This window comes from Ictidomys tridecemlineatus, chromosome 2 (genome assembly GCF_052094955.1).
Source record: "Ictidomys tridecemlineatus isolate mIctTri1 chromosome 2, mIctTri1.hap1, whole genome shotgun sequence".
NCBI classification, from domain to species: Eukaryota; Metazoa; Chordata; class Mammalia; order Rodentia; family Sciuridae; genus Ictidomys; species Ictidomys tridecemlineatus.
Window position 1 is genome coordinate 69,178,347 of NC_135478.1, and position 19,452 is coordinate 69,197,798.

At 52.0% G+C, this 19,452-nt stretch overlaps 1 protein-coding gene and 1 non-coding gene across 2 annotated transcripts in view; one reads left to right on the plus strand and one right to left on the minus strand.

Moving 5' to 3' along the window:
• The window catches only part of LOC144368167 (uncharacterized), a 155,316-nt gene that overhangs the window by 14,871 nt on the left and 120,993 nt on the right, over positions 1-19,452 (plus strand). The gene's annotated exons all lie outside the window — the stretch shown is intronic.
• Positions 14,589-14,696, minus strand: LOC144375530 (U6 spliceosomal RNA). The gene has a single exon (XR_013435597.1). It is a non-coding gene; the product is annotated as a U6 spliceosomal RNA (small nuclear RNA).

A 19,452-nucleotide genomic window follows, 5' to 3' on the forward strand; every position in this document is an offset into this window, starting at 1 on the left:
GGGGCCAAGGGAAGAATGTTATGGTTTGAATGTGAGGTGTCCTCCAAAAGCTCCTGGGTGAGACAATGCAAGAAAGTATAGAGGAGAAATGATTGGGTTGTGAGAGTCTTAACCCAATCAGTGAACTAATCCCTTGATAGGGATTAACTGAGTGGTAGCTGAAGTGGTGGGTGTGGCTGGAGGAGGTGGGAATTGGGGGTGTGGCTTTGGGATGTATATTTGTATCTGGCAAAATAGAGTCTCTCTTTGCTTCTTGATCCACATGTTAGCTGCTTCCTTCTTCCACATACTCCCCCATGATGTTCATCCTCACCTCGAGCCTTAAGGAATGGAGCCTACTGTCTATGGGTGGAAACTCTGAAACTGTGAGCCCCTGAATGAACCTTTTCTCTCTACAATTGCGCTGGTTGTGTCATTTGGTCACAGCAGCGAAAAAGCTGGCTGAAACACCTGGGGAGGCCTTTTGGCACAGCCCAGGATGCAGCTTCCCGGCAGGCATGGAGCACAGGAGAGAGGGGTCAGGCAGGGTCTGCAGGGGAAGCTCGGAGATGCAGCATATTGTCATCTATGGAGATGTTGATATTTAGCAGCAAGTATCTACATGTTGTCTCAGTGTCCTCTTAGTGTCATCCTGGTGGTTGCAGCTGGGTGTCTTGTTCTTGTTCCTGACACTTAGTAGGTTGTCATCCATGTTGGATCTTCTGTGTATGGTGTGCCAAGACTATTCTGGCTCTATGGTTGTGCCTTGTCCTCCCGACCCCTCCCATCTCCTGTTGAAATGTGTCCATCCCTTGGGACTCAGCTTCAGCCTGCCTCCTGGGTGAACTCTTCTATGATCCTGAGGGTTGCTTGTCTCTTCTGTTTCCATGCACCTCCAACAATGCTGGCTTCATCCTGTCCTGTTCTGTCCTATCCTGTCCCATCTTGCACTGTGGTTGGCCCCGAGTGCCTTCATTTCTGCCATTATCTGGATGCTCCTTGAGGGCTGGTGGCTGAGCTGCTTTTTTGTTTGACGCTCTGCATAGTGCCCGGCATGCCTCTTGGGTGCCTCCAGTGCTGTAGTTATGCAGAGGCCTGTGGTCTGTATCATGGTGACTGTAGAGAGAGAACCTCTGGTCCTGAAAGCCTTTCAGTTTTACCAAAACATTTTTTGTGTTACACAGTAACGAGCGGCCTGCATTCACAGCCAGCCTGCCTCTGGTTATGGCAGGTGGAGCCAGAGCATGGGGCTTGCAGGGTCATGGGCCAGGGGCATCTGTGCGAGACTCAGCAGGACACCCCTGTATGCGTTCATTTGTTCACTGTGGCCTCTAAAGGCAGGCAGGGCTCTGCAGGTTCAGCTGACGGAAATGCCATCTGTCCACTCTTGGAGGCATTTCCTGAGAGATGGTGCAGTCCATGCAGAACCCTGTGCACTCCACCTGCGGACCACTGTAGGAGCTTTTCAAGGCACACCCTGTTTCTGTTCCATCCACTGACCTTACGAAGTGACCCCAATGTGAACAGTCTCCCTTCTAGTGTTTTGCAGGTTTTTGTTTTGTTTTGTTTCTTGAGATACATCTTGTGTTGCTGGGCTGGTCTTGACCTCCTGGGCTCAGGCCATCCTCTTGCCCCTGCCTCCCTGGAAACGGGGCCTGTCCTTCCTTGTCTCAGGAACTCTCAGGTGGGTGAGGTAGCATGTTGGCGCATACCCCGCCTCGTGTGGACAGTGGGCAGGCGGGTGGGCCATGACCTAGCAGGGCAGCGGACAGCAGTGGCAGGGCTCCCAGCTGTCCTGGCGTCTCCTCTTGGTGGTTTCCAGGCTGTGTCCACAGCCATCTGTTGGCTCACCTTTTAAAGCACTTGATTTAAAAAGAGGTTAAGATACGGGCAGTTTTGTCTTGTTTCTTCCCCCTGGACCTTGAATATTGTTCATAGCTGCTGTGCCTTGCTTTGAGAAAACCTGACTTTCAGATTTCTGAATATAGAAAACATATACCATTACAAGGTTTTGTATAGAACACATGGTATTGTCTTAAAACTTCTGATTCCCTGTCTGCTCAAATGTCCTGTTTAACGAGCTTTGTGTTCCATAGCCCACGTGTGGAATAAGTTGGCTTGCACTTTGTTTTCAATTCCTCTTCTCCCTCAAATCTCAGTGTGACATGTCTAAAGGGACCGTTGGTCACTGTAGCTGAGCAGGAGTGCAGCCTTGCTCCTGTGGTTTCCTCCTGGGATGAACAGATGCCCGGAAGCATGTCCAGTGCTTGAACAGAGCCCTGGTAGGCATCCTGGGGACCTGGTTGGTGCTCTGCCTGTTTGCTGGGTCCCTCCCCAGCTCAGGGTGCCCCTCAGATACCTCATATCTGGGCAGAGCACCTGAGTCAGGCCCGTAATCCCTCATCTGTGATTTCAAATTCAGTAAGCTCTGGACCTCAAATGCTTTAGGTAACTAGTTTGTTGATGGACTGACCTGGCCTGAAATTACTTTTGGTGAAACAGAAACTCCCAAGTTGAACCATCTGGCCCCACGAGGTTTCTGCTGACTCTAGAGCTCTGCCTTCTGTAGAGGTGTTTTTGATTGCAGGTGCTGCCTTAGACTGGGTATTGGCAATATCTAAAATTTGCTCCACATATCCATTCTAAAGTCTGAATCCAAATTCAGAAATATTCTGGGTCCCAGAGGCTTGAGTAAGTCTGAATGCCATTGTGTCCTGATGACCCAGCTGGACCTGTACCCACATTAGTTCCTAGGGCCACACGCTGTCACATCCTTATCTGTGGACACTGGCCCAGCACTTGTGACATTCCTGTGGAAACCTGGCCCGTGGGTGAATGTGTCCCTGGAGAACTGTAAGGCCATTATACCACAGTCACCTGTCACAGCATCCTCTGGAAGGAGCAGGTGTCTGGGGAGCCAGGCAGCCAGACTTGGTAGAATCTTGTCCCGAGAAAGCCAAGTTCAGGAGGGTTCAGTGACTTTGACAACTGGCTTGTTCCTTCCGTTCTTCTTGCCCTGCACAGCAGGAACCTGCATTTCTTTATAAACAAAGCCTGGCGGTGGCTTGTGAGTAGTGTGACTCTCCACATCTGCTCAGCATCTGCACTACGGTTTCCCGGAAGTGTCTCCTCTCACGCTGGACAGGCCACCATCGGCCTTTTCCACTGATGAGGAAGCTGAGGCTAAGCAGCTTTTCCAAGCCTGTGGACTCCAGGGACCATCCTTTCCTGTTACGCTGCCCTCTAGGCCCTCACATTATTTGTGGATTCCCGCCTGTCCCCCCATCTAGAACTCAGCTCACCCTCAACGCCCCGTCCAGGAGTGATGGCTCTTTTCAGATGCCTAGGACAAGCTGCTTGACCTTGTGCCCAGATCTCTGTTCCTCATCTGTGCCAGTCTGACGTGGTGCTTGTTTTGGGGACTGAGGAGTCTCCTCGGGGCTCTCATTGGTGTCTGCTGTTGATGCCCAGGTAGTAGTCATTACATCTCTCAGTTGCTACATGGTAGATCTCAAGAGTTCTCAGCATGAAGATGATAAGCAGGTGGTGAAGTGGTGGGGTCCTTAAGTGGCCCAATTTAGCCATCCCCATGTGTACATCTATCAGAACAATACATTCTACCCCCTAAATACATATAATTATTATTTGCCAACTAAAAGAATCCTAGCCGATCACATGGAGAAGCCTTTCCGAACTTTCCTTTCTTTGCCGCACACCCAGACTCATCTGTCTGGGACCCTCTCGCGTGCTCCCTGTATCTGATGGGGCTCACTTCACACGCAGTCCTGTGTCATGTTCTGGTAAGCCTGTCTTTGGGCTATTTCTTTGTTGTGCACACATTGTAAATGTGCTTACGCAAACTGAGCCAGCTACGGTGTCGCTCGATAGTGTGGTTCATGGCCCCATCGTAGCGTGGTTGGTGCAGCATGTGACTAGGCTCCCATTTGGCCAGCTTTGGGACTGTGCGCTGCCTCACTGGACAAGAGAGTGAGAGCCATGTGATGGCATCGATGCCGTCCAGAGGGCACTGCATGCTACTTTGGCAGTTCAGGCTTGCTGGGATTACTGGGTGCCTGGGCAGCTGCAGGGTCCCTGGTTAGGTCACCAACTTGGCATTTGGGTACCTGATTGAGGGTGTGCGCTCAGGTGTGCCTATGTGACAACAAAAGAGTTGGATATGGACTGAGAGAGCAAGTTAGCCAGTGAATGTTTTCTATCCTAAATCTAAAAATGTAGCTGATGATTCTTTTCTGAATCACGTCCCCAGGGTGACTCCTTTCTGGTTGCTGGACTAGGGTTGTCCTGGCTCACAAGCCATCTGGCCTTTTGGGCAAGCAAAAAGATGTCTGTCAGCGTTTCTCCTCTGTTCCACGCCTGTCTGCCACCCTTTCACCATTGCCTGGGGTCCTCCTGCAGCCCATTGTCCCTTCACTCGGGTGCATTGGCCCTAGCATTGTGAGGGACTCAGGGTGTCAGGATTTAGTGGCATGAAGGATAGGCAGACAGGGCTGCTGACAACGTCAGGGGTCAGGACAACCTGTGAGCAGAGGCTGCAGGTAGTTCGGGGCCCTCTGCTGGGCCTCAGTTGCCAACCGCTTTGTCACTTGGTTTTGCAAGCATGTGAGCGCGTAGAATTGAGTGCGGCCCTTCTCTGTCAGTATGTGGAGAGTGGGAGTGGCAGAGGGGCTGCTAACGAGCTTGCCAAGCATCTGTTCCCACTCTATCGGCTCTGGGTTGTCCTCCTCAAGGCCACGCATGTAGGGTGCTGCCCTTTGAAGTGAAGGGCCTGCTACCCCAGACTCTTTGTTAGCGCCCCTTCTTGAGGAAAGATGATTAATCTTGTTATCGAGCAGAAGGATTATGGGTAGGGCTGAACCAGTTTTGTGTGCTCTGAAAAACCAACCCTGTTGGTCTTGGGTTTCCATTGAGGGAGAACAAAGGACAGCCTCATGCAAGAGAAAGGCCGGCTTTGGATTTAAGGGAAAATATAAAGCTGTGGCTTAGCTTTTATTTTTTTTAATCATTGTCTTCAAGGCAAAATTCAGATGCCCTAGCAAACACATTTACATAGGAAGTGTATAAAAGTGTAGTTGTGGAAGAAGATAAACAGTGGAGTAGCCAAAACAACCAGCCTGTTAAAAACTGTGGCGTTTCGAGAGGACTGTCGACTTGCAGGTCATTAGACTGATCCTAATGAACAATTAGTGGTCAGATTCCACCAATACGATGGAATGCAGGCTGGAGTTCAGACAAATTGGATGTTTATTTTTATGGTCTGGAAAACCTGACCTGAGAGTCCCTTTTGCGCCTGCGGTGAGGTTGCTGGCACCCAGGTTGGTGGCCAGAGCGCACCTCGCCTGCCAGGAGACCCCTTCTCGGCTGGCCGGGGCCACTGGCTTCAATACTGCAGTTGCCGGCCCAGATCTGGAGCCGGTGACGCAGATCTGTGCGTTTGCCTTCCACAACGGCTGTGAGGTCATGACTTCTAAGAGTTGGGGACACAGAAGGCAAGGTAGATTTGTCCTCATTTTCATGTAAAGGACCTGACAAGATCAGGACGAAACTCATTTCAGAAGAGACTGAAGAGTAACAAACCTTCCAAAAGGAAGGCCAATGAGACAGGGTTGAGATTGTGCACTCTCCTCCAGTGGGTCAGTGACTGTGAGACAGGCGTGGTCAGATCAGCCACTGTCACGGCTCATCCAGGCTGTGGCGCCCGTGTCCTGACTCCCACCCAGTGGTGGTAGCATGTAGGTCCTTTCCCAGGCTGCGGATCGTACTCCCCAAGAAGAATGCCATCCTGGGTGGGACTCTGAGGGCCTTATTCTTGCAAAGACAAACAACCAGTGCCTGCTAGTGTATGTGCTTGTCATCCCTCTCTGCAGTCCTGGGGAAGGATGGGCCCCCTCAGGTTTACAGCTAAAACAGCTGAGGCTCAGAGAGGCAAAGTAAACTGCTCAAGGTCACACAGCTAGGGAGGGGCAGAATCTGTATTCAAACCGACTTGATTCCAGAATGTTCTTGTGGAACCCATAGCTCATGGCTGAGCACTGCCTGGTCGTTTTGGTGTCTGTGAGCTTGAATTTTCCCCCATGCTAAAACCAAGATCTGTGAGGTTTTGTTTGAGAACTGTGGATGTTAGCACAGCAGTGGTACTGCCTCTCGTGTCGTGATTAATAGTGATTAATTTTAGAGAAATTAACAATTGTTCTATTTTTCTTGTAAAAACAATGGTTTCCCTTTGTGTTTCTTTGTTGAAGGGGATGAATGAGCCCTGTCTTAGATAGCCAGCGCCATCAGCTCTGGGCAACACCCCTGCGTTCCAGAAGAACAGCCTCCATTGTGTGGTGGGCTTGGTTCAGGAGGAGAGCTCCATGGGGACCAGTGAGGACCCTGCACATCGCTGTGTTGGGCATGAGAGCCAAGGGAATTTTTAGGGTGTTTGAGATATTCTTCTTTATGGTTTGAAGATAATGACTTGGGCCACTCCAGCACGGGTTCTGTGTAGAGGAGGGGCGGCCCCAGGAGAGCCTGGTGGGCAGGGCTCCCAGTGACACTGCTGGCTGCAGATAGTCCTCCTGGCTCTGGCCTCCTGCTGGGGTCCTGTGCTGTGTTTGTCCCTCTGCCTCAGGCTGTGCACCCGCCCTTCAAGGTGCAGACTGGGTATGTATGCCCGAGGGCAGGGGCACCACCTGGAGGACCTGTCCATTTGATTTGCATCCCAGGACACTCTGTCCACAGGCAGTGGACACTCTGTATGCTATAGGTGACAGCGCCAGGGACGTAGAGGCTGGAGGGAGGCCTCACTCTGCCCAAGTGACCAGGGGCCACTGACCTCTGGAGCGCAGATTCCTGGTCCCCAGGCTTTCTCCTAAGTTTGGCCAACTTGAGAGGTGAATGTTTGGTTTGAAGTGGGGAAAGGGGGGTGGGGCAGAAAGGCTGTCAGGTGCACCCTACCTGCTGGGATTAGGGTTAGGGTTAGGCTATCAGGTGCGCCCTACCTGCCGGGGCTCACTGCTGGCTGATGCTAAGAGAAGAAGGGTGCATTTTGAAGGCACCGTGACTGCCTGATGTCTTTCTGCTGCACACCCTTCAGTTTGGCCCTGTAGGTCAGTGGCTCTCAAGCCTGTGGTCTGTCTTGCATTTAAATGGCTCTTTTCTGATACAAGCTTTTGTAACATGGTGGAGCCAGGTGCCATAGCCCATGCCTAAAATCCCGGTGACTTAGGAGGCTGAGGTGGGAGAATTGGAAGTTTGAGGCCAGCCTCAGCCATTTAGTGTCTCAAAATTACAAAAAGGACTAGGGGGGCGGGTAGCTCAGTGGTAGAGTTTCCCTGGGTTCAATCCTCAATACAAAAAGAAAGAAAAAAAATAAACAGATTCAGATGATGCAGATGATCCAGAAAATCACGGGGGTTGACATCACCACTGGCGTTGTCAAGAAAACTTGAGGCCGGGGAAGCTGTCACGCCCACAGAGACTGACGAAAGTTCCCCGAAGTTCTCCTATTTTTTTCTGGAAAGCTCAGGTAAGTTCATGGGCAGCAAACACCGTTGTCTTTCTGAGCCATCTGTCTGTTCTCCCGAGTGGACAGGTGCTCCTGGGAGGCTCCAGCTTCAGTGCACAGCACTCTGCCGGGCGCAGCGGGCACAAAGGAAATAACATCTTGGTATTAGTACAAAAGTGGTTTGACCTCAAGGGTTTTGGGGACTCTCAGGGCCTGCCCCTACCATTAAGGGTAAGAAATAGTGACTCACTGGGCGTATCCTAGAGGCCGCTTTGTGCCGGGTGGCATGCTAGGTGGGGAGGACCCGGGAAACCAAGAGCACAGGCCCTGCGCTCTTGGCACCCAGGTCTGGTAGAGAAGGGGCTGTGACCATGCATGGTGAGCAGGGCCCTGTCCTGGGGGAGGGAGCCCCGCTTGCTGTTCCTGTGGTGGTGACTAGGGGAGTGTCTGGGCTGGGAAGGGTAGAAGGAAGTCAGGTGAAGAAAAGAGGGCCATGCCCACAAGGCAGAAAGATGAGAGAAGGAGAGTGCACAGCCCGAGAACCACAGGAGCGCACTAAGGCCGGCCCAGGAGCTGGGCAGAGGGTGGGGCCGACGAGGTTCATGGGGCTCAGGTCAAGTGCTGAGTGCCTCGCCCCATGGACAGCAGAGACCCACTGCAGAAGTCAAGCAGGGCCATGAGCCAATCCCGTTTGTTTTAGAAAGATCACCGTGACATCACAAAGAGGGATGGGAAGGGACTGGTGGGACTGTGGGCAAGTAAACCAGTTGAGGCCATGGCAGGAGTCCAGAAGCAAATGACCAGGATCAAACCAATGAAGGGACATTGGAGGTGGAATCTATAGATATTTGGAAGATCTTAAATTTTCTAAATATGCAGATGTCTAGAATTAGCAGGATTTGGTGTTTGATATATGGAACCAGTCAAGGACACTCCAAGGTAGATTAATGACTGACTGAACAGTGTTCGTTTGCAAAGCCAGCAGAGTCTGGGAAGAGAGAGGCAGGAGTCACTCCATGTCTCAAGTTCACACATTCATATGCACATACACTCCTGTCCCTGCCCACCTACCTACCTAATCACCTACCTACCCACCTGCTCACCTACCTGCCCACCTACCTACCTATCTACCTACCTACCCTCCTGCTCATCTACTTGCCTATCTATCTACTCATCTGCTCATCTATTTGCCCACCTACCTACCCACCTACCCATCTACCCACCTGCCCACCTACCTACCTATTCACCTACCTACCCACCAGCTCACCTACCTGCCCACCCACCTACCTACCTACCTACCCATCTACCTACCTACCCATCTATCCATCTACCTACCTACACACCTGCCCACCTACCCACCTACCTACCTGCCCACGTACCTACCCACCTGCCCATCTATCTACCTACCCACCTACCTACTCACCTGTTCACCTACCTACCTGCCCACCTGCCCACCTATATACCTGCCTACCTACCTGCCCACCTGCCCACCTATATACCTGCCCACCTACCTGCCTCCCACCCACCCACTTATCCAACTAGCTACCCACCCACCTGCCCACCTACCTATCCACCCACGTAACTACCCATCTATCCACCCACCTACCCATCCACCTACCTACCCCCTACCTACTCACCCACCTACCCCCTACCTACCCACCCACCTACCTACCCCCACCTACCCATCCACCTACCTACTCACCTATTCACCCACCCACCTACCTACTCCCTACCTACCCATCCACCTACCTACTCACCTATTCACCCACCCACCTACCTACCCACCCACCCGCCTATCTACTCCCTACCTACACACCTGCCTACCTACTCACCTATCCACCTACCCACCTACTTACCCACCCACCTGCCTACCTACCTATCCACTCACTTTACCCACACACCTACCTGTTCATCTATCTATCCACCCACCTACCCACCTGCAGGTGCCTGGCATGGGCAAGACCTGGAACTCAAGGTGCTCTGGCTGTAGATTCCAGCTGAGGTTGAATTGAGGGTTTTCCCAGGGGGAATGTGCACCTGCCCAACGAGGACAAAAAGCTCTCATCAAGAGAGGTGTCAGGCTCAGGGGGAAGGCCCCGGGCCTTCCTGGTCCTTTAGACCCGCAAAGAGAGCAAAGCACAGAATCTTAATTCTTTAACTAATTGTTTGGATATGGTTCAACCATGCTTTTAAATGTAGCACCCTAAGCGTGGCTTTGTGAGCAGCACAGCCTGTGTACTATGTGGTTTGATTCTTGAGCTCACCCACACTTACGTCTGTAATGGGTGGTACAAATACCAATGACCGTCTATATTTCCTTTTCCCAGCTGAATGTTTTTTTTTAAAAGGGGGGTGGCTCTTTTCCCATCTGTGGTTTCACGATTCTTGGAAATTTTACCCTCCTTTCTTTATACTAAGAGGGTGTGTTAACATGGGAATATGTAACAAGTCCCACCACTGTGTACAATATAATGTACCAATAAACAATGAGAAAATAGGGTTACTGGTGGCTTTGGAAGTGACGGTTTCTGTTAGGTGGGATGGCCGAGGTGGGATTGATAATGTCAGAAGCGCCCCTGTCTTCTCTGTGGGTTTAGATAAGTGTTAAGGTCTGTAAACAAGTCAAAATAACACCTGGTATTTTGCCAGGGAAATGTTAGAGTTCGTAAACAAGTCTGGATGGTGCCTGGCAAAATGCCAGAGGGAGTGGTTTGAGAAGTAACAAAAGCAAACCATTAAGCGTGGAGATTCCTTATTGGTTGACTGATGTATCTAGTTTATGCTAATTAAGATAAGTTGTGCAAAATGTATAAATACCTCTGTTGTCCTACAATAAAGGGCTTCTACTCCTGCTGTATCAATGTACAAAGTTATTCGTCACCCCCCTGGTTAGTTTGCTGCAGCCGGACTGCGGCAGATAAGAACCAGGGCCTGGCACTGTGGTGGTGGGAACAGGGTAGTTGGAGGTCTCCCTCTTAGGACTGAAGCAGTGTGGCTCAGGTGGCAGTGTCTGCTGGTTTTCCCCCATGGTGTGGATGTGCAGCAGACCTGGGAGTGGGGTGAGGCTGGTGGGCGTTCCCCCTGCCCACTCTGCACCCCAGGGTGAGCCCAGCCTATCCTGAGCTGTGGCCCAGCACCAAGCCTCCCCTGGGGTGGGAAGGCTCATTATTCTGCTTTCCTTTACCTTTGAAGATCTTTCTTGATGCGCATTTGTCTAGGATCACGAGGCACATGCACAGGATTTTGGGTTCCATCCCCAACACTGCAAAAGATTAGCAAAATAAAAATGAAAATCAAGACAAATAAGAAGAATAACCAGTTAGAGGGACTCTTAGCCCCCTGCCTGTGACCTGCAGGTGGCTCACCTGCCACCCAGACTGCTGTGGCGCACACTGCCCTGTGCCCGTCCAGGGGGATGAAGAGCTGGGCACAGACTGAGTGTGAGGCGGCCAGATGCTGTCACGTGCTGGGGACATCAGCCTGCTGGGTGTTGTAGGTTCACCTGTCTTCAACTCCGCTGCTTGAAACTTTCAGCCCTGCCTGCACTTTAGTCTGTTTTCATAAGGGTGGGGTGGACACAGCATTTCATCTTAGCTAAGCACTGGACGCCCAGTCCCGGAGAGCAAGCTGTGTGCATGCTGCTCCTGCGCTGGGTGGTGGCTGGGTGGCCTCCAGAAGAAGGAGCCTGCATCTTTGGTCCCTGCTCTTGATTGTCAGCAGCTCACAGGGAGAGGACTTGAGGGCGATGAGCGAGAGCCTGGACACTGGGACACCTCAGCACCTGTCATCTGTCTTGCTGTCTTCCTGTTGGGATGGATCCTTTGAAAGCAGTTCTGGGTGCTCAGATAGAATTGCAGGCAAGAGCAGGCCAGAGACGTGGTGTAGGTCTTTCCCAGGAGCCTGGTGGGCTTTCTGAACCAGCCCACTCCCAAGCACAACTCAGGCCTCTCACAGCAGGTGGGGACACAGGCAGTGAGTAGCACTGTGCCTCGCCTGGGCACACCTCCACCAACATACAAGTTCCAGTGCGTATGGAAGTAGCTATGTGTCATGTGCAGGAGGCGGGGGCAGCGGAGGAGGCGCCTGTGTGGCAGATCATGGCCACTCTGTTCACAAGCTCGCCCTCTTCCAGTGACTCGCCACCTGCCTTGAGAAGTGCCCTCCCCCAGCCTCACTGGGAGGTTGAGATGGGCTGGGTGATTACCGACGTGGCCATCCTCGCAGGGACTCCTGAATCAACCTTTAAATTTTTCCTACTTTTTACATTTGAGCCTCTCTGAGTCCGGGGAACAGGGTCATGGTCTCTTATTCACAGATCAAGAGTGTCTGGTGTTGACGGACTTGCCAGGGTGCTAGGACACCAGGTCCTTTGACCTCAAAGCCCTGTCTCTTTATTGGACCCGCAGCGTCGGAGGACATCTGTGGTTAGGCTGGAGTGCACCCCCAGGGGGGCGGTGAGTCAAGAAGCAGGTCCGGGCACAACAGAGACAGGAGTCGCTGGGAGCCCTGAGCAATCAGCCTGCGGACAGCTCAGGGTGCAGGAGAGACCTGGCTGCTCTTTTTTGAACAAAGGCATTCGCTCCTGTGCGCCGTTGCAAATGATGGTAGTAGATGCCCTGGCTTCCAAGCAGAGGGCAGGCTAGCATGTCCTCCCTGTGGTCAGGACTCCCTGGGACTCGAGAGACCTTTGTTTTTAAATTCTATCTGTTGAAGCTTTGCTCCATCATCAGTGGTATTTTTGGATATCAAATGCAGGAGTGTATGTGTGAGAACACAAGTGCACACATGTGGCAGGGACCTGGCAATGACAAGTGGTCACTTGACAGCATTCAGTGATTGGAACTGTAGTAATCATCCTCTCCAGCTTACCTTGCAGGCTGAGGTCAGCAGCGGAGGACACCGACTCCACACAGGCCTGCCTTTTTTCTCCCTCCGCCGAGTCTCTTCTTTCTTTTTCTCAGCCCACTGCGGGCTGCTGCAGCCTCTCTCCAGCCTCTCCTCCGCGCTCCTCCTCTCTGGCCCACCTTGCCCATCAGGCAGGCAGCTTGTCACCAGTCCAGTCCATCTATGTTTTCTGGATCCACACTGGGCACCAGGCCTCGGCAGGCCCAGTTGCCACTCTGCAGCACCATCTCCTCTGGGCAGTGATTCATGCCTCTGCTCTCTGGTCTGAGCCCCGGGCCCTGCGGCCCCTAAGTTCCAGGATGCGGTGGGGAGGCTGGTTGAAGATGTCCACTGGCTGCAGCCAGCCGGTTTCTTCTTTATGACGTTGCCACCGAGAGGCCCTGCTGCCAGCAGAGCAGCTTCTCTCCTTATGTCAGTGTGAGTTCCACCCCAAGATGGCTTGGGCACCAGAGCCAGGTGCTTGAGCTGGAGCAGGAGGGCCGGGGTCTTGGCTTCACGTGGCTTGGTTCAGATTGGATGGGCTCTGGGGCTGATGCACCCTCTCTGGGCCTGAATTTCTGTGATCTGTAGAATTGTATTCATGATCAGTGATGCCCATCCCAGCCATTGGGTTCGGTGTAGAAACAAAGGAAGCGACGGGCGTGCCAGGACCCATGACTCTGAGCGCCTGGAGGGGCTGGTTCTCTCTCACTGAGTGCCACATGCCAAGCCCGCTGCCAGGCTCTGGGCAAAGGGTGCAGAGACATCCAAGGTCCCTGCCGTCCAGTGGGGGAGGAGCAGGAACTTCCCTGGAGCCTGTGCTGGGAGACTGGGGGTGCTGTGGGGACTTTGCCTGGTGGTTTGGGCATCATACTCTACCCCTCTTACACAAACTGGGCACCATTGCTTCCAGGAATTGTCACCTGGCTGTCCCAGGCTGAGGGGACAGAGGCTGCGAGTGCTGAGGACTTCCCTGGGCTCCACTCCATGCTCCTCCCTGGCATGGCTTTGTGCAGCTGGGGTGGAACCCAGGGCTTCTAGCACTGAGCACCGCCCCAGCCTCTTCTGCTTTCTATGGGGAGACCCAGGTCCTGGAGGCCAAGCTATTGCTCCTGCCACCTACAGGCCAGGTGGGACAGCATCTTGACTGCAGAGACCCCACACCTCACCCTCATCCCCAGGACCCTCTGCTCTGGCCCTGCCTCACTGTTGTCTGTGACAATTAATGCTGCTATGTTGTCCCTGGTAGCCCCAGAGCTCCTGAGGCATGGGACTGCCTTGCTTGGCAAAGGAGCCATGCCGAGCACTTTCTAGAAGCCTATTCTAAGTCCCTGAGTTCGTGACCAGCCAGCCCCAGTCCTGTGTATGGACGCCGCAGACTTTGGTACCCTTCTGAGAAACTTGCTCAGTAGGCTGCGGTGGGAGCAGTGCTGTCGTATGCACCTGGAGAGAAAACAGAGATTTTTTCATATAAAGAATAACTTTAGATAAAAGGTGTCTGTTTACAAACACGGACTTTTTGAGAAGTCTTTCCTCTCAAATGTACAGCGGTCATGCTGAGCCCCTGCTTACCATTGCAGGGAAACCTGGAGCAGTTGTGGGGGAGAGGGCAGCTGGCCACTCTCTATGTGATAGGTCTTCAGCCTGGGGCGTCTGCCTCCGTGCCCTGGCTCTGAGCAGGAGGGGACAGGCCTGATTGCATGGCTGCCTGTCATTCCTTGGGGAGGGCTGGGTTGAGTCCTGACTCTCAGTGCTGCAGAGCACTGAATCTGGCCCCTGGAGGGTCCTCACTCTACCATGCGCCCTGTTGCTTGTGGAGTGGAGTCCTGCTGCTCCTGTCCCAGCATTGTGGACGCTGCCCTTTGTCCAGGGACTTGAGTGACACCAAGGCCATGCACCAGTATGATACTAGTCCAATTTTGTGTCATCCTGTTTCTTAAAAACAACACTTAGGGCAAAAAGAATTCCATCCCAGAGGTCATTTGAGAGAAGCAAGCTGAAGTCCTCTCTGGTGCCAAGGGGAGGACAGCTGTGTGCCTGGGAACGTGGTGCACACCAGAACTTGGTGGTAGCCAGAGCCCAGAAGCAAGGCCAGGGCTAGGACAGTGGGGAGGACTCTCAGGCAGGTCCCGGTGCAGGCTCCTCTGGCCCGTTCCCCCACGTCCTCACCGACACTTACTGTTGTCTGTTGATAGCCACCATTCTGACCCGCGTGAGAAACAGCATGGGGCGCTTCAGAATCTGCAGACCATCCCTGCGCAGAGGCCATGCTCATCTTCTCTGTATCGTACGTACTGCCACAGCGAGCACAGGAAGTCACATTGCTGATGCGGAAGCCACTGGCTCCATGTGACTTTGTTGTGGCAGCCCTGGCAAGCCAGCCACCTGGTCTCATGCCTGGACCTAGCAGGTGGACCCTGCAGGTGGACCCAGCAGGTGGACCCAGCAGGTGGACCCGGGGAAGTCCGGGTGTTGGGGCCTGCAGGGCACATGTAGCCTCTGAATGGGGGTGTCACCTGCAGGATGTTTGCCTGAGAAGTATGTGGAGGGCATCGAAGCTGCTGGTACTGTGGCCGTCTGGGTGTCCGTCTCAGGGCAGTTGGCAGGTTATGGCGTTATGGCTCTCGCTCATCATGGCTCTGGCCCTGTGCTCATTTGTGCCATCCTGTGTCTTCCAAGGTTGCGCCCCTGTGCCTCCGGTGGTCTCTGTGCACAAGGGCCTTTCCCCCCCCCCCCGGTCGAGTGGACAGTGAGTGAATACATCGTTTTCCTGAGAGCCAGTTATTTAGAATGCCTATATTATTTGGCTGTTTTTGAATTGAGATAAAATGTATAACGAGACTTGAGATATTAAGCATTTCCAGTGTACAGCCCATGATGTAGATCACATTCCAGTGCTGAGCGGCATCACCTCTATTTCTAATTCTTCCCTCACCCCAAACAACTCTGCTTATGAAGCAGTAACCCCCTTCTTCCCTCTCCCACTCCTGGTAACTTCTAGTCCACATTCTTTCTCTATGAATCTGCCTGCTCTGGACATTTCATGTAGGTGGAATCCCGTAGTTGTCTTTTTGTGACTGGCTTATTTCTCTTAGTGGTTGTTTTCAAGGTCTGTCCTGCTATAACAAGAATCAGGACGTTATCCCTTTTTATGGCAGCATAGCATTCCCTGTGTGGCTGCAGCCCATGCTGGCCATCCACCATCTATTCAAGGTCATGGTCTGTTTCCACCTTTGCGTTGCTGTGAGCTTTTCTGCAGTGGCTGTGGGAGTGTGCACACCTTTATGTCCACTCTCAGCCCTGCAGGGTGGGCTCTGAGGACTGGAACCACGGGAACCATGTGTTCTCATGAAACCATGTAGTGTCTCCCACGGGGGCTGCCCCTGAGATCCTGTTGCCAGGCTGCAGGGCCATTTTCCTGGGTGCTGCCCGTGCCCCCTGGCTTCGGTTCTCCTGGTCACAGCAGGTCTGGTCTGGAAAGGGGCAGCTCGTGGTGATTTTAGTTTGCATCCCACTGACTCTTGACCAGGAGCATCTTGTCCTGGGCTCAGTGGCCATTGGTCCATCTTCCTGGGAACTTCATTTAAGGTTTGTGCCCATTTTTAGTTTGCATAAACAACCCAACCCTTTTTGTTATCCAACAAAATGGTTGAAAGTGCAAAGACAAGCATGTGCTGTTGTCAAGGGCAGAGGTTCCTGCACACTCGGCTTTCTAGGGGCCTCTGACGGCTCTGGATATTCAAGGTTAGGGTTATCGTCCGTCCCACCTGCTTTCTCCACTTTTGCCTGTGGCTCACATTTCAGGTGGAGCCTCAAATGGCACTCCAAGAAAGGATCAAACTGCAGTTTTACTTGGAATCTCCGACGGCTCAAGCATTTAAAGTGCACTTTAAGGAGTCAGAGAGCTGGAGTGTCCGTGTATCTGTGGATGCTCTTTAGCAGTGGCACTGCTCCTGAAGACCCCTGGGCCTGGCTTTCCAGCCTCTCTTGGCCTGGCAGTGTGAGGCTGGGCTTTGAATGCGAAGAGGCAAATGGCCCTGGGTAGATCTGAACGTCAGCCGAGGACTCAGGTTGACCGTCCATTGACAGCAGAGAACCAGTGGAGCCATGGGGCACGGGGACAGGTGCCATGCCAGCTTCCTGCACACGCTGGGCGCTGTGTCCTTAGCTGGGCCGAGGCTTCCCGTTGTGTGCAGCTTGGAGCGCGCAGCTGCAGGGGCGTTGAAGCTGGGCTGAGTGTGGAGGCGCTGGGGAACGTGCCCTGCTCTGCCTTCTGGGACGGGCAGCTCCGGCCCTCGCGCTTCTCCTTAGGACGATTAAGAAAAAAATCTGGTAACCTTCAGGCCCAGAAACAGTTCGATTCACCACCTCCCTTTCTTTGCCCAAATTGGATGTGTTCTTATTTTTAATACTCTGCCTTGTTCCACAGAGGGTTTTTGATCCTTCTAGCCCCCGGGGAAGCTTCTTGGGTCACTCACAACATGCTTTCCCCTCCCCATTCCTGCCCTGCCCCTCCCCAGCTGTCCCCTTCCCTGAAAGAGGCCACTTTCTCGCTGCTCCTTCCCCTGAGGTGCCATTGGTGTACAGTGTGAACTTACTGAACAGAGCAGTTTGATAAGTTCTGACATGTCCCCAACTGTGGAACCATAACCGTAGCCAGAGCAAGGACACCTTCCCCTCCCCTGGGGTTTCTTTGTGCCCCTTGTGGGCCTGGCCCCTCCACTCCCCATCACTGTCCATGAGTGCCCTTCCTGCCTTCCACCCTCCTCACTGTACCTCTTCAAGGGCAGCGCTTGAGCCTGATGAAGGTCCACTTGCTGTCTCGTTTCTCTTGTGGAGTGGGGTCCTGTCATCCCATCTAGAGACGGCTGCCTAAGTTGGTCATCACCTTTCCTTCTGGAAGTCTTACTGTTTCCTGTCCTGCATGAGGTCTGTGATCCATTTTGAGTTAATTTGCTTACATGGTGACAGGGGGTTGGCATTTGTTCTGAGTGTGGCTCTATCATTGTCCCAGCCTAATTTAATGGAAAGACTCCTTTCTCCACTGAATTCTCTTTACCGTGGTTCACGTACACCAGGGTGCATTCCTTCACTCCCTGTCCCCATGTGTTGATCTGCTCCCCCAGACCCCACAGCCCCATCACTGTGGCTCTGCAGCGACTGAGTCGGGTGCTCATCTTTCAGCCTCATCCTCCAAAATTGCTTGGGCTCTTCCAGGTCCTCAGCATTTCCATGCACGTTTCAGGATCTGCTTTTCAATTCTACAAAAATGCTGCCGGAATTTTGATTGAGACTGCATTGAAGTGATGGATTTAATTTTTCTGCAAGGAAAACTGTTGTCTTAACAAATCTTCCATCTATTTAAGGCTTTGATTTCTCTCAGTGGTGTTTTCTGAGAGTAAAAGTAATGTTTCTCTTCTGTGTACAGATCCTAAACACCTTTTATCATATGGATCCCTAACCATTTCTTATTTTATAATAAATATTTCAATTATTTGATGTAAGGATTTGAAAATGCAATTTATTTTTCTGTGTTGATCTTTCTTCCTGTAAACTGGATAAACTCAAAAATTCCAGAAGATTTCTAGTAGATTCCAGCAGATTTTCTAGTTGTACAACCGTGTCACCTATGGAAAAAAAATCTTTTTTTTTCTTTTTCCTTTTCTAACCTAGTTGGAATACCCAATTTCCCCTCTTACCTGTTGGCTGGCAGGAGCCTCTGGGACAATACTGCCTGTGCTCTTCCTCAGTGTTGCATTGTATGATATTTGTGTAGGGTCTTCCGTCTGTGTCCTTTTTCCCATGGAGGAATCCATTTCCTTTTCCAGCCGCAGGGCCATCTGCTTGTCTCTTTGCCTAGGCCCTGGACGGCGCTTTCTTTAAAAGAGCTTATCTGTTTCAGCTAAGATCCTTTTTTTTTTTAAAGAGAATTTTTTAATATTTATTTTTCAGTTCTCGGCGGACACAACATCTTTGTTGGTATGTGGTGCTGAGGATCGAACCCGGGCCGCACGCATGCCAGGCGAGCGCGCTACCACTTGAGCCACATCCCCAGCCCCAACAGCTAAGATTCTTAACATCGTCTTATCCTTTCAGTGTCCGTTGGTGTGGGGATGTCATCTCTCTTGTTGCTGATCAGATATTTCATGTCTTTTCTCTCTTCGTTTTCTCATCGCTTTGGCTACAGGTTTGTGGATTTTATTTATTTTCTCCAAGAGTCAGGTTAGTTTTGTAAGCTTCCTGTTGCTTTTCTCCTGTTCCCCCGAGTCCTGCAGGTCCAGTGCTCCTTCCTTCTGCCTACTTTGAGTCTCACAGGGTGGCCTGCGGGTGCTTCCCTCGTCCCCGTCTCCTTTCTCTCTGAGGTCGGTGTCCCCGATATCAATTCCTAGGCGCTGTTTTGGTTCCCTCCCTCCCATGTGTGACACACTGCATGTTTGTGTTCTTCCAACTCAAACTCCTTCCTAATTTCCCTCTCTTTCTACTTTCTTTGTGGTGCTGGTGGTGAACACTGGCTGCACTGTGCTGTGCCACCGAGCCACACCCAGCCTGAGTCGGGGCTGGTGACATCGGGTCTGGCTTGTTTCCTTTTTGTACGTGGGCATCCAGTACCATCTGCTGAAGGGTTGGCTTCGCCTCTACCCACTAGACGGCCTTTGCTCCTTGCGGAAGGCTGGCGGGCACACTGGTGGGGTCTGTCCTGGACCCTTCCATCCCATACATCTCTGTGTCTGTTCTCTCTCTAGCGTCATGGGGTCTTGAAGCCACATGGTTCTGTTCTCTGTGCTCTTTCTCAGTATTGCATCGCTGCTCCATAAACTTTAGAATTATCTTGTCAATATTCACAAAATGGCTTTTTTAGCATTTTGATTGGGGTTTTGTTATATGCCGATCAAATTGGGAAAATTTAGCATCCTAACAGACTTGGGTCTCTAATCCATGAACATGGAACATCTCTCCATTTCTTTGGAATTTCTGTCATCATAATTCTGTGGTTTCCTGCACATCTGTCCTTTATGTACATTTTGTTAGATTTCCATGTAGTCATTTCAACTTGGTGCTGTTGTAAGTGCGATTACATTTTT